At 41.7% G+C, this 13,741-nt stretch overlaps 1 long non-coding RNA gene across 1 annotated transcript in view; it reads left to right on the top strand.

The window, feature by feature from the left end:
- Window positions 1–309: 309 nt before the first annotated feature.
- LOC147317265 (uncharacterized) overlaps window positions 310–13,741 on the top strand; it is a 34,889-nt gene continuing 21,457 nt past the window's right edge. The window contains exon 1 of the long non-coding RNA XR_015131817.1: window positions 310–655. This is a non-coding gene — a long non-coding RNA (uncharacterized LOC147317265). The remainder of the gene's footprint in view (window positions 656–13,741) is intronic.

The following is a 13,741-nucleotide window of genomic DNA, read 5'->3' on the forward strand; positions in this document are numbered from 1 at the left end:
GTGTTAGCGAAGCGCCTGCAGCAAATTCATTACCACCCAACTGCGAGGCTCACTTCGCAACCTGGTCAGGCAAGAGGAGGGAGTTGTCCACGCCAAACCGCGAACAATGCTGCCTTAGTTCGTGCGTGCAACAAAAGAACCGAGGGAACTTGTTTGAATTTCAGAGCACGTCCTCTGCTCACACAGAAGGATGGACTTTACCCCCCCCCAAACCCACAACCCCTCCTCATCATCATCATCATCACCCCCTCCCTCCTCATCCGAACCCACCATCAACAGGGGGAGAAAAAAACGTGCACACTCTGAGAAGCTCAACTGTGCATGCACTTTTTTTTTTATTTGGTGCTTGTAGACGTTATGGGAAAGTTGTGTCTCTCCCTCTCCCCATCCCTCCCTCTTTCTCCTTCTCTTCGTCTGTCATGTGCGTGGGATGCTCATGCTTTGCACAGAGCAGCTGTAGCACGCCGAATACAGGCTAGAGTGTTAGCGGCAATTTTAAAGTCCCCCCCTCCCCTCCCTTCCGCCCCCCCACCCACCAAATAATACGGCTGGGATATTTGAAGGGAACATACACCATATCACGGTACACTCGGACCCCGTTGTTCTTCACCGGGTTGGGACGGCTTCTGGTCTGATTGTGACTCGCCATTAGGAAGTAAGTGCAACTTGTGTGTCTGATTTAAAGATTTCCTTGTGCGCAAAAGTTGAATCTAGACTATCGTTTAAAAACATGCGCTGCTGTTTTCTTAAAATACGTCGCTGAATGATGTCTCGCAATTGCGTTACACTTTCAGGAAAGAAATGTGAAGTTTGTGGCTTTTAACCTTTTTTGCACAGTTTGGAAATAAGACACTGATTGGCAGCCTTTAGATGCATTCAGATCCTAAGTTAGGCTTTATTCTCACAAAGAATAGTTTAATGCTATTAACTTTAAGAGCGTCTTCACTCTTTCATTTCAGCCTTCTGCAATTAAGTCATCTTTAAAGATTGTCAGCAGTCTTACTAGAGTAAAGGGTGCGTCAGAGATAATCTTCTTTCGTCCTCTCTGGTTATGAAAAACAGCCGAGCATAAAAAGAAGTGCTGTCCAAAATTTGACATTATTATTACACCCACATAAGGCATACTTCAGCGCCAATGAATCCACCGTGTTTGGACCTGAAATGTCTTGGTACAAAAGACACAAAAAACACAAAAAAGTTTGACTTTACTCTGAATGAATAACGTCACCAAAATCGTCACACACCGTCTTAAAAACAAAGCGTTCGTTGTACAGTTTTACTTATGTAGGTGTTATTAGCATGAATGCGTCGTATGTTCGAATAAAGCTAATACTGCAAAGAGAACTGCACCCTTCTGAAATGTTTGGCTTCTCGGCATTGTGTCTTTAACTTTCGCGGAAATGCAGCTTCTTGTAATTGCACAAGGATCAGCAGGTCTTACCTCTGAAAAACGGTGAGCTGTAATGAGAGCGTGGTCTCTGTGTGGAGGCCCATTCTGAACCCCTCTTTACCTTAATCAGGTGTGCTTTATATCGAAAACCGCAATGATATGCAGTTAGTCACCCAACAGATCAACAGAAGGACAGGATGATTTTTGGATGTGGTGAAGCTTACGGTGCATTAAAAGAAATAAAGACATTAACAATGTGTGCGTAAATTATATAATTTGGGGGCATTTTCCATTGTGCGAAGATCGCATTTGGGCAAATTCGGATATATCACGTTGCGAGTGGAATATGTTGTTTGGAAATGGACAGCTGAGATTCGCAAATATGAATTTACTAGATGTGACTGTGAACGTTTGAAGGAGTAAAGTGTGTAGAGTAATCCCCCATTGAAATGCACAGGCCCTGTGACTCATATTTGCTCATTAAAACACCTCTGCTTTGCCCCTCCCATCCACGAAATGAGAGTACACTTGAGGGCCAGGTCTAAAACTGTAGCAAGTGAATGGAACACCTGAAGAAGAGGAGAAAAAAAAGTTAATGTGCCATTGACAAATAACTGGATGTTAATTTATCACCGATATGCACGCATGAACCGACTCAGCCAAGGTGTGAGATTGACCTTTTTAATTTTATTTTATTGTGAGCTGAGAGCCTTTCGCAGTTCGAACAGAATCAAAGTTCTGCACAGGATACAAGAAATGCACTCGATAACCTGCAGCTGCATGCTCCTGCGCATGATCCATCACATGTTCCATGTGCGTGTTATTGTTGACACACTTACAGAGCCCCTATATTTTTGACCTATTTGTGCCGAGCTATCAGTTAACTACTTGCATTTCTACGGAAAAAGTGAGCGGGTTAACATCCTCGCGGAAAAGCGCTGGGGTCTCATTCCGCGGGAGGCGACACCGGCAGCCTACCTGAATGCCATTGTAGTCTGCCCATCTGATTGCGACGATGGCAAAAAGACAAAAACAACAACACACAAGCGGCTATTAAGGATTTCGACGCAAAGATCGAGCACGTGAGAGCAATTTGACTCCTGTTGTACAGATGTGTCTCGTGTGAGGAGCAGAGCAGTGAGCAAACGGGTACCGTGTTATTGCGAATAGAAAAATACAGCCTAGACAGGAAGACGCTGGCGCTCAAGCAGCGCAGCGATGCTCTCCTCACAAAGTTGTTTCGTTTTTATTGTTTAATAGCTGCAATTTCTGCTCGAGTCTCCCACTAAAAGCAGTAGTATCGCTCTCATTCTGTGTAAAAAAAAAAACCCACATATGGTTCCCTCTGCGATCCATTTTCATCCCTGTGTGAGAGAGGGTGTGCAGACTGCTCGCTGCAAGGCGGACTTACTCCAACGCGCTCTGTGTAATGGATGAAGATTGAGCATTGATATGAGGCTGCATTTGCGATTTTTTTATGACATCACCGGAGTTACTTTGTCGTGGTCTGAGGCCTTTGACCTCACTGGGGTTGGTCCATATTTTGGCCACCCCCAGCCCCTTATCCTTTGGGGATGGCCCTTATCCCCCCCTTTTCAGACTGATCGACCATGCAAGCCTGCAGAACGGACCCTTTGGCTCATAGTCATCGGTTTTTATCTTTCCTTAAGTACACATTGGATGCGAGCGGACAACTTGACACTCTGGCCAAAAAAGAAAGAAAGAAAAAAAAAACAAGCTCCTGTCTTCATAATCCGAAACATTTGCGTCGTAATTCCCTCTGCTGTTATTGCACTTTCCACAGGAAACAGGATTTCCCACCTTCTCTGCCGCGTTTCTTCTCCACTGGCCTCGCAGGATATCTATTGCCACTGCCACAACGACTTAATAGAGGCGAAAGAGCCTTTTGTGGGATTGAAGCTATTTGCATTGCAAATGATGGCCCCTGTGCAAGGATGACTACACCTTACCGCGATTTTGAAGGCCCTCTTCAGCTCAGTAATACTGGTTAATGTCAAGTGAATATGACATTAACACTGGGAATATATATCTTTTTTTTTCTTTTACACCAGGTGTCTAACAGTTCGGGCTGTACTATGGTCCCCTCAACGACAAAAATAAGGGAATATAAGGGATATAATGCACAATGTGACTTGAAGCAGGAAACTGATGACTTTTTTCCCCACCGCTATGTATATTTGAGTTCTGAGAGATGGAAACTTGGAGACCAGAAGATGAAATACACATGTGGATTATTGCTGAAGATTGGGAAGTGGGTTGTTATCTTTGGTTATCTAGCTGTATGAGTGTTCTGCTCGTCATAAAGCTAGATAACCGAAAGTAAAAACTACTTCCAGACTCGTCGAGGACTTTTGGACCACCTATTCCTACTCAGTTTCCCCATGGACCTGAGACTGTAGATGTGATTCATCTAAATGGGTTTATTTTTGTTCTTTTATTTATTATCATTTTTGTATCCCTCCCTCCCCTTACACACGTGCAAGCTTATCCACATTTAACCACACACACACACACACACACACACACACACACACACACACACACACACACACACACACACACACACACACACACACACACACACGCTGAACTTTTCCTTAGACTGAAACACTTATGTTAAATTGTTTCATACTTTCTACAAATTGTTTTCAATCTAAATGTAGTTTTTAAGCTTATGGGGAGCATTAAAGATTGGCATTAAGAGCTTCTGTAGTAATCCACGTGTATGACTCCATGCTTCTTATTCCAGCATGATCGAGTCCGGCCAGGAAACGGCGCTGGCATTCCAAACAGTAATAATTAGGACATATACTGGAGTGACAAAAATGGAGAGAGAGAGAGAGAGAGAGAGAGAGAGAGAGAGAGGTGGGGAATAGGGGTAAAAGCAGGAGGGAGGTGGCAGAAGAGGGAGGACAGGAGGGAGGGAGGGGATTGGGGAGATGTTGGGGTGGGAGGGGGTGGGGGATCGGGCCCGCTTAATTGATTCCGTTAACCGCAGTGCAGGAGATGTGAACGACTGGACGATCCCATTCCCACGCTCGGTGGGGCAAGTGGCAATGCCATGCCCAGGCCCAGTATGACAGACAGCGCCGTGAGGACCTGGAGGGGCTGGGTGGGGGGATGGGGGACGACAGGGGTCATGAAAAGACGTCAAGTGCACCAGACTCATCTGCATCCCCAAAGAAAGAGGCGACGTTTCCCAGCCCCAGCCGACGCGGCGCTCCTAAACTTGGAGTAGTAACGGTCCTGAATGCGTTAATGTCTCCACAATTGTAGCAAGTGATAATGAGGACTTGGTGGGGGGGGGGGTGTCATTATTTTAAAACTCTGCGGTTTATGGCCGCATGTGCCCTGTGTGCGCGCGTATCCGGGCATTTTCCTCGAGAATAATTTTGCAAATGAGTCTTGGAGCAGTTGAATGGATCACAGCTCAGCACTTTGTATTTGAACTTGACCGCGAACGTCCTAATTGAGATTAAGAAAACAATGTCGGGGGTAGAAAATTAGCTGGCACAGATAAAACTGTGGGGTGACACATGGGACCAAGCGTTGTAACGCACATTTAACTGCCTCCCTCAGACGGGCCTTTAAAAAAAGAAAACACATTTCCTCCAGTAAAAGAAGTTTATCACTCATGGTGCTGTAGATTCGAGCTTTTAACGCCTGTAAGCTTGCGAAGATGCCTGCTAGCCTTCTCGATGATTGCCTGATCTTAAAAATGAGAGGTTGTTTCCATTGCAACCCACGTGTTTCCAGCTTGCCTGTTTATTTTGAATATTTACAGATTTAATTTCATTTTCATTCTTTGTACTCCCATTCACAGTGTATGTTTTTCCTTTCTTTTTTCCCTTTCTTTTTTAAAAAAGTTCAGATTAAAAAACCCCATCTGATTAAGTCCTATTTCAAGTTCAGCATATGTTCACAGTCTTTTGCAACAGAGGATTATTTAGGTGCCGTGTTAAACAGAGGCACAGTGGCTGAATTCAACACCGGCTTTGCTGAAAAGGTCTCTTGCAGACTTTCTCACACCGTCAGACAAAACTAGTGTCTCTTGTTCCCGACCCCTGTCAAAGACGGCATACAATACCGGGTCGTTTGGCCGAAAGAAATTTGAGAACACAATTTGGGCCGAGCTGCGGTGAATAAAACAAGTCTTATTGTCCTCGGTTAAGTCGATTGAAATCCTTGTCTAGCGTTATGAAAGAGAACAGTGTTTTTAAGTCTGGGGGGCACACCAAATGTCAACTCGGAGTCAGGAATATAAAAAAAAAAAAATTAAAAAAATGCCTCCGTCACTAAGGCAACATCTCATAGCCTGTCATTAGCCAAATTTTCGACTGTGGCATATTCAGCCTGTCCTTATTACAAATTATGCTATATATATATATATATATATATATATATATATATATATATATATATATATATATATATATATATATATATATATATATATATATATATTGGTTTTCTTAAAAAAAAAAAAAAGAAGAAGAAGAAGAAAAAGAAAAAGAAAAAGAAAAAGAAAGAAAAAGCATATATGCTGAATTTGTGTATGCTGCTGATCTATCCTAGTAGTCACTAATGGACCTTAGTTCAAGGCTTGTGAATAGAATTTGAAATGTAATGCTTGGTTGTGCTATTACCAGGAGAGAGCAGCATCAGGTCTCAAACAGTTGCAAATCACACTTGCATGTCTCTCCTACTTAATAACCTCCTTTGCTGCATGCAGGGAAGATGCAGTATGATTGGCGGCTAGCGTTTGTGTAGTTTTTGGGCTTTTAAATTCTAATTTGGTTCAAAATGCTGGTTTTATATGAAGTGGAAGCCACTGCTGCCATAAGTCCAAAAAATAATCAATAGGATTCTCTACATGTGATGATTACTTGGCCCCATCTGAAACTTACATTTAACTGATCCTGAAAATGTGCATCTTCTGTTGTGCATGGTCTCTAAAATATGCCTTAAATTAGTTAAGTGTCCTCCAGTCTGTGAGGAAGCTTTTATATTATTCACGGAGGTGTTCCTAGTACAGTATAGTATACAAACAAGGCTCTCATTCTCGTATCTATCTATCTATATGTATATATATATATATATATATATATATATATATATATATATATATATATATATATAATCGGTTAGCCTTCCATCCATGTTCACACATGCAGTCCACTGCTGCCACACCACTGTTGTCACCTGATTTGTTGAGTAACATAACCATGACGACCATCATAGAAGGTGTTTTCATATTCATTGGCCGTGCAATCAGCATATTTTATGTGAATGTGTCTGGGCGCTTTATGTGATTCCTCTGTGCCTCTGTGCTGTGTAAGGCAGGTGCAATAGCAGGTTTATAGTATGTACCAGACTTGGATAATTTGTGCGCCAGACAAAGGATGTGAATATAGTATATAGTTCTCATACAGGTAACACACACACACACGTATGTACATATATATATATATATATATATATATATATATATATATATATATATATATATATATATATATATATATATATATATATATACACATATATACATATATATATATATTCCTGTGCAGCTAGAAAAGCTGGCAGATTGTGGGTATACAGAATTATACACGCTACTTAGTTAGTTACAGCCACTTAGTTTAAAAAAAAAAAGACATCATGTGTATCTACATAGTGGCGTTTATGCCCTACCATGCATCGTGGATAGCTAGTGAGACTACCACAGTCATGTTGATGAAAGGGAACAATAGCTGTGTCTCAGTCAACAACGTCTGTCTGGCTTGGGCCATGTCTCACTCTTTTTGTGTATATCTGTGTGTGTGTGTGTGTGTGTGTGTCCCCTGGACATGAACTTGAACTTGAGACAGGCGGCCAGACACCATCTGTGCACCAGGGGTAATGAATTCAGTGCATTCATGGCTGTGGAGCAAGCCTAGGCCACCACCACCCATTGATGAGCAGATGACTCCTATAGTCTGAGTTAGCTCTTCATCACTAATAGAATTCAACATTACCAGCTGGTAGTAGGGGGGATTGTTTTGTCTGTTTCCCTAAATGAGTAGCGCTGTGCAAGTGTGGTGGACCTTACGTGTATGCCTGCATTGTGCATCCTTGTATGCGTCTGCATGCCTGTCAGTGTGTGAGCATGTATGCATGAAGGCCTCCATGTTTTCCTGTTTATCTTTGTCTCTCCATATAGCATATGCAAATTAATTGACACGGACCTCTTTTCCTCCCCATATGTTGGTCTTTTCTCCAATAAAGCGCTGGCCTGCTATTTTAACAACACGACTGTGCTGAATTCATTGCCTTGATAATTGAATGAGCCAGTTCAGTATTTCCCCTGATAAAGGGTAGTAAGTGAATGAGGCATAAACCTTAAACAAGCCAGGCACAATGTGAATTCCTGCAGGCCCTCCTTCTCCTACTCCTCCCTCTCTTCTTCCAGCTCAAGCTTCTGTCACAATCACATACACATACACACAGACGCATGCGCACACACAATAAACTTTTCCCTCTGGTTGGTGTCGCCTTGGCAACGGTAGGTGAGATCACCTTGCGCATGGCAGCATCAGTCCCTGCCAATGCAGGACAGGTTCCTAGTTTCAGCGTGTGTGTTTGTGTGCGTGTCTGTGTGCGCAGGTGAATACAGAGTGTTTTATGCAAGAAACTAGAATGCCACCTACCCCTGTCTCCGTGGCTTAGCGTAAACACAGCTTTTTGTGTAAGGTTACATCTTTTTGCTTAAATCCCTGACATTTGTTAATTGATTAGCTTCAGGTTTCTTCTTGTTTCCTCTTTTTTTTAAATTCATAAACTGAAGTCATTATGGTAATCTAGCTCGTGAAAAATTCATAAGCGTCTCGATATATAACACAAAACAGAGTCTGAGATAGCAAATTCGTGTTTTACAGACACGCACGCTTAAAAGTGTCACTAACTTCACTAAGGGTGTCGCTGCTGATTAACAGGGATCTGATCAGCCACTCTCCATAACAGACCAGCCAACCATAACTTGCCAATAATCCACTAAAGAATGTCATGGCCCAGCCCTTTTTAATGACATCATGCATGGCCACTTGAATGTCTTGTGGGGAGCAGCGGGTATGCTGTGCTCTGCCACACTGTATGCCCCCCCTCTTTCAACTAACTGTGTGGATATGCATGACCGACATGTTAGTCAGACACCTCACTTAACTGTCAAATGTCTGTTATGCAACATAATGGGACTGAGTTTGAAAGCAACACATTTTTGTTGTTTGTATGGTGTAATCCTGCCTTTGTCAGCAACTATGAGCTCTGTTAATATTATCATTAATCTTTTTTAGTATGATGTTAGAAATAAAATGTAAGTAGACTGTCAAATTATTTGACTATGTTTAAAAATTTCATCTTCAAAACTTCAAAACTGGAACCAAAATGAGTTTACATTCATCATTTAAAACTATCTTATGATAATCTGAAAATGTTCTGAGCATGCGTAAAACTCTGAACTTTATTCCATTAACTGAACATTAAGGAAAGGCAAAAGTGAAGCTGAAATTTGGTAATTCCAAGACTGACACTTCTAACCCCCTCACTTAACCCAAACCCAAATCTTATTAATCTGCATCGCCAGTATGCATGCTATGCTCTCAAAGCACCCTACATTTCCCCCCATATTTTATGCATCACCTTTAAAGTTAATCACAGTGTAAAAAATATTCCACAAAAAGCTCAATTTCAAGACAATTAAAAAAAAACAGACATAGGAGGGAATTTTGAGGAAATACAAGCCAGCCCTTTTTAATGCATAACAAAAAAACAGAAAAAGAATTTCCCACCTTATTGTCTAAAAATCAATAAATAAATAAATAATTGAAATCCAAGTTGATATATAGCTTATCTTACTATTTACCTGCACCCCCTGTTGAAGTTTTTAATGGAGTGTTTTTTAAGCTGATAAGATGTTTGTAATTCCCTAAAATCTAACATTACAACAACTTACTAGTAAAATATGCTTTCAGCTTCGTGGCTGTACGATAAGATATCAGCACTGTGGCAGCAGCAGTGCAGACTAAGGCTGTACGCATAAGTGCTATTTTTGCTAAAGTCTGAATCTGGCTGTCTGCCTGTCTATATCTGTGCTCTGCTGGCTTTTGATTATGCAAATACTATGCACTATAAATGAATTAGTACACTTGCATCTGAAACCTGCTTCAAAGCGTGTAAATAATACATTTGGTGTCACTGCATAATTCATTCTCTATTAATTACATACACAAGACTGCGTGCTATACTCTGCATTTAGATGGTGTTAGGGTGTTAGGGCAACGCACACTCAGATGTTGTTTTCTTAAATATAGAACACATTGTGTACACAACCGCAATCTGTCAGTATCTAGATACTTGCTTCCAAAGTGCAGTTTTAATTCAAATTGCCTCTCATTGTTTTCATAATCATTTCCTATTATAAAACTATCTCTGCATTGTCATCCTAACGCAATTTCCCAAACTCTACTGGCTTTAATCGTTGAATTAGTAATTCATTTTTGAGCGGGCTCTTGATTGTGTAAAACACAACGCCCTTTTTCATTGTTTTTCCCCTCCTTTTTCATATCAAGTGCCTCTGTAATTATGTATGAGAGGAGGGGCTTCGCAAAAAAAATTTAATAAGCGCAAATATTTTAGACGCGCATCCCCTACAATTAAAATATGCCCATCGTCGCGCGTTTTGTAAGGCATGTGGTATTGAGGCCGGGCTACAAATTTGAATACGGAGAATCGTTTGAAAAATATATGCTGTTCAGCAATTAAATTATATGAGCACTTGGATGAGGAAGCACTACCACTGCATATAGAATGGTGAGCAGTAGTTGCTACACTCGCATTAGCATCTGGCCCTTTTATGTAAATTTGATGAGAAAGGACTCATGCATATACGCCAGGGCTGGGGTGTACTCGCCTAATATCCTTATTAGAGAGGGATGAATTAAATATTTATTAGGGGGGCTAAGGGTTAGGAAGGGGGGTGGGGGTGGGGGGGGCTGTCCTGTGTTGTCATGAGGACCTGAGGAGAAAGAAGGGGGGGAAAGGGAGGAGGAGACTGGCTTTCTGTAAGAGTGTCTCTCTCTGCCTCAAGGTGCCACCATCTTAAGGCGTTTGGCGGTAGTGAGATTGTGGGGAGGGTAGACCTAAAATGTCCGCTGGCATAGACACACGCACGCATACACATTAATGCATACAAATTTCCGTGAAGCATGTGGATAGCACACAGATCTGAGAGTCAATTATTCAGATACTGTCGTCGGCAGCTATGCATGCCGAGCATTTCATTTGCATCTATTAATTCCTTCGATTACTGTCACTTAGCAGATCGACCTGTGTTTAGCTTTCTGTTGCTCGCCGCTTATTGTGTACGAGCGCTAATACCGGCACTGCGGCTATCACATTTGCTAATATTTTGGGAATTTCAATTTGGCACGTCAGTGTATTTTTATCCCTGGAAACAATTTTCAGCGGAGCCTTCGTTAAGGCCTCGATGAAAGCACTGTAATGAGACACTCCAACTATTTCTTTATATATATATATATCTATATAGATATATATAGATTTCAAAATTTCAAAATTTCAAAAATGACAATACGAACGCTACAGAGCAGGCTAAGAAAGGCACTGACAATATTGTAAGTTTATGTAAATGAACGCTTTACTGTTCTCCCTATCATTTTCTGTCTCCTTCTCTCTTACTCACTCTCGCTGTCGCATACACACACTTTAGCTGACCTCTCCTATCTGTTAATTATCATAAATGTGCTTAGTGAGCTGGCACACACGGGCACAAACGGGCACGCGCACACACACACACACGCAATCACATCCCCAGCGCACAAACACACATTGTGCAGTCAGATACAGACGCAGCATTAGCATTCCCTTTCATCGTGAAGTGCTCCTAAGCATGAAAAAGAATGTGCAGGAAATTATTCAAGATGAATTATGCCACACATCATCCCAAGGATTCAGGCAAAGACACACACACACACACACACACACATACAATGACAAATACACACACACAGCTTACACGCCAAAAAATATGGGGCTCACCAATCTGGGGAAAGTATGTTACTGAAGGAAATTTGGCTCTCGCTACAATTTCAAGATTTAGCTTAAAATGGCCGTTAACTCCCGTACGTGGATGTGCATTGCTGTTAGTCTATTCATTTGTGAGTTGCCATCCTTATACATTGAAACTGTCTCAAAGATTACGTGTAATTATTCCCATGTGAATTCTGCGTCCTTGCACACTTGCCTGTTGTCCCAGTTTTCCATGCATAAAGTATATACACAATATCAGCTGATCCCCTTCCCTACCTCCCGGTTTCCTCTGATGAGTGGTATGCCCTGGCGCATTGCCAAAGATGTGAGAATAATTAAAAGGCTGTGAGTTTGAATCTCGCGTTGGCTAATGGATTGTTACTGAGAGGAAATGAGACAGGCAGCATGGGGGAGCTGGGTGGCAAAGCAGACCTTGACTTTGGATAATGAAACACTGTAAGCCACGGTGGTGGAGAGAAGACACACCTCTCATAAAGCAAATGCTTTTGTTCTGCGACTACTCCCTTTTGTCATATAGGCAGGTGCAATTGGAAGGTGTCGCACAATGTGGGAAAGACACCGTCAATCCTGCGTCACTTCAGTCAAAATAGTCGTAATTTTTTCCCCATTTTAATTTACAATCTCTTCCAAATCTCTGCAGCTCACTTAAATGGGCTTTTTTAAAAAAAAAAATGTTTCTCCACACAAGATAATCATTTTATGGCTCGTGTACATTTCCCTTTATGTTGTCTTTTATTGCCTCGGTGCGCGATTGCCTGTGATATGTATACGTCTGCAATTTGCATTATATTTAGCATCCAATGCATCACCACAGTGTCGCTTAAAAGAAAGCCGGCTTGAATTTTTTTTTTTTTTTTTGGTAGAGTGTAGCACCTCTACCAGCCCCCCAATCCACCCAACACACATGTAGGCTCAAAGCGTTGTGGTGGGGAGAGCAAGGGGAGCAGAGCGAAGCAGGGAGATAGAGGAGCAGGAGGGAGATGGGATGAGACAAGTCACACAAGCCGCAAAGGGAACAGGGTGAAGGTGGAGGGGGAATGCTGTATAGTTACCCTAAACTCTGCCGTAGGGCTAGAAACACACATAGACACAGCAACACACGAATGCAGACACTTACACACGCACACTGGTTTGCCACACGACCGCAAAACACACTCAGAAATATGTGGAACATTGCAGTGGGGAGTATGAGAATATGCACCGATATCTCAGTGATTTATTTATTTATTTAGGTTCTTTTTTTTTGTTCTTTTTTTACTCCCGAAGTCTTGATTGAATTTAGAGATGCAAGACTTCCACGTTTCTTTCAGGGTGCTTGATATCAATGCGCTTGTAAAACCTGTATTTGATGAAATAAAAAGGCAAGTAAATGGGAAAAATAAGATGTCGTAGATGCATTATTAATTATTTCTTACAGCACGCACTGCAAGGGTGAATGTGTTGTTTTGCACATGCGCGAGAGCTTTAATACAGGGCTCTAATAAAATGTGGCACCTGTCAGTTTGACACTGACTCGCTAAAAGAGTCTCGCAATCACTTGGGAACACAGGAGGAAAGAAAGCCAGTCTAAAGTGACTACATAGTAGCCTACAGTATATTTCTGTACATAGCCTCTTAATGAGTCATAAGCACCACATGAGAGCGGCGAAACCTAAAGAAGTGTTATGTCTAAAGTGCACGCTTTGTCATCCATGTTCAACTTTCTGACATCGGGCCAATTTTTTAACTGACTTCTGTCTCAAGGTGAGGAGAGTTCCACCGGTCATATTTCATATACAGGGGGCAAAAGGACAGAAAATGAGAAGCTAAAATGAAATAATCCTGATTGTTTAAGGATGTGTTCAGGTTCACATGGTGGCTCGCTGGATAAAGTCACAAATTAAGTCTCAAACTATCCTCATAGGCTGCTGCAGTCTGTAATGACCATCTCTGACCTCAAATGCATTACTCAAACAACATGGCTGCAGAAAGTGTGTTGGCATACACCAGAGATAATCAGGCAGTTTACAAGAAATAGCAGACTCTTTTAATATTATAGCGTTAAACGCCGCAGCAAAAACTTTAACATTTGAGCAAAGATTTATAATGATATTTTGAAGTATGCAAAACTGCTTGCCATGACCTTCAAGTGATACGCAAGTCAGCCGTTCATGTTCTGTAAGGTCCCAGGTTTGGCGTACTATTTGTGGCAAAGAGTAAAGGTTGAGAAGACATTTGCACAAAGTT

Source organism: Aulonocara sp. 'chitande type north' Nkhata Bay, linkage group LG12 (assembly GCF_057382095.1).
Source record: "Aulonocara sp. 'chitande type north' Nkhata Bay isolate Kocher_YH1m ecotype deep benthic linkage group LG12, A_spYH_male_GT1.1, whole genome shotgun sequence".
NCBI lineage: Eukaryota > Metazoa > Chordata > Actinopteri > Cichliformes > Cichlidae > Aulonocara > Aulonocara sp. 'chitande type north' Nkhata Bay.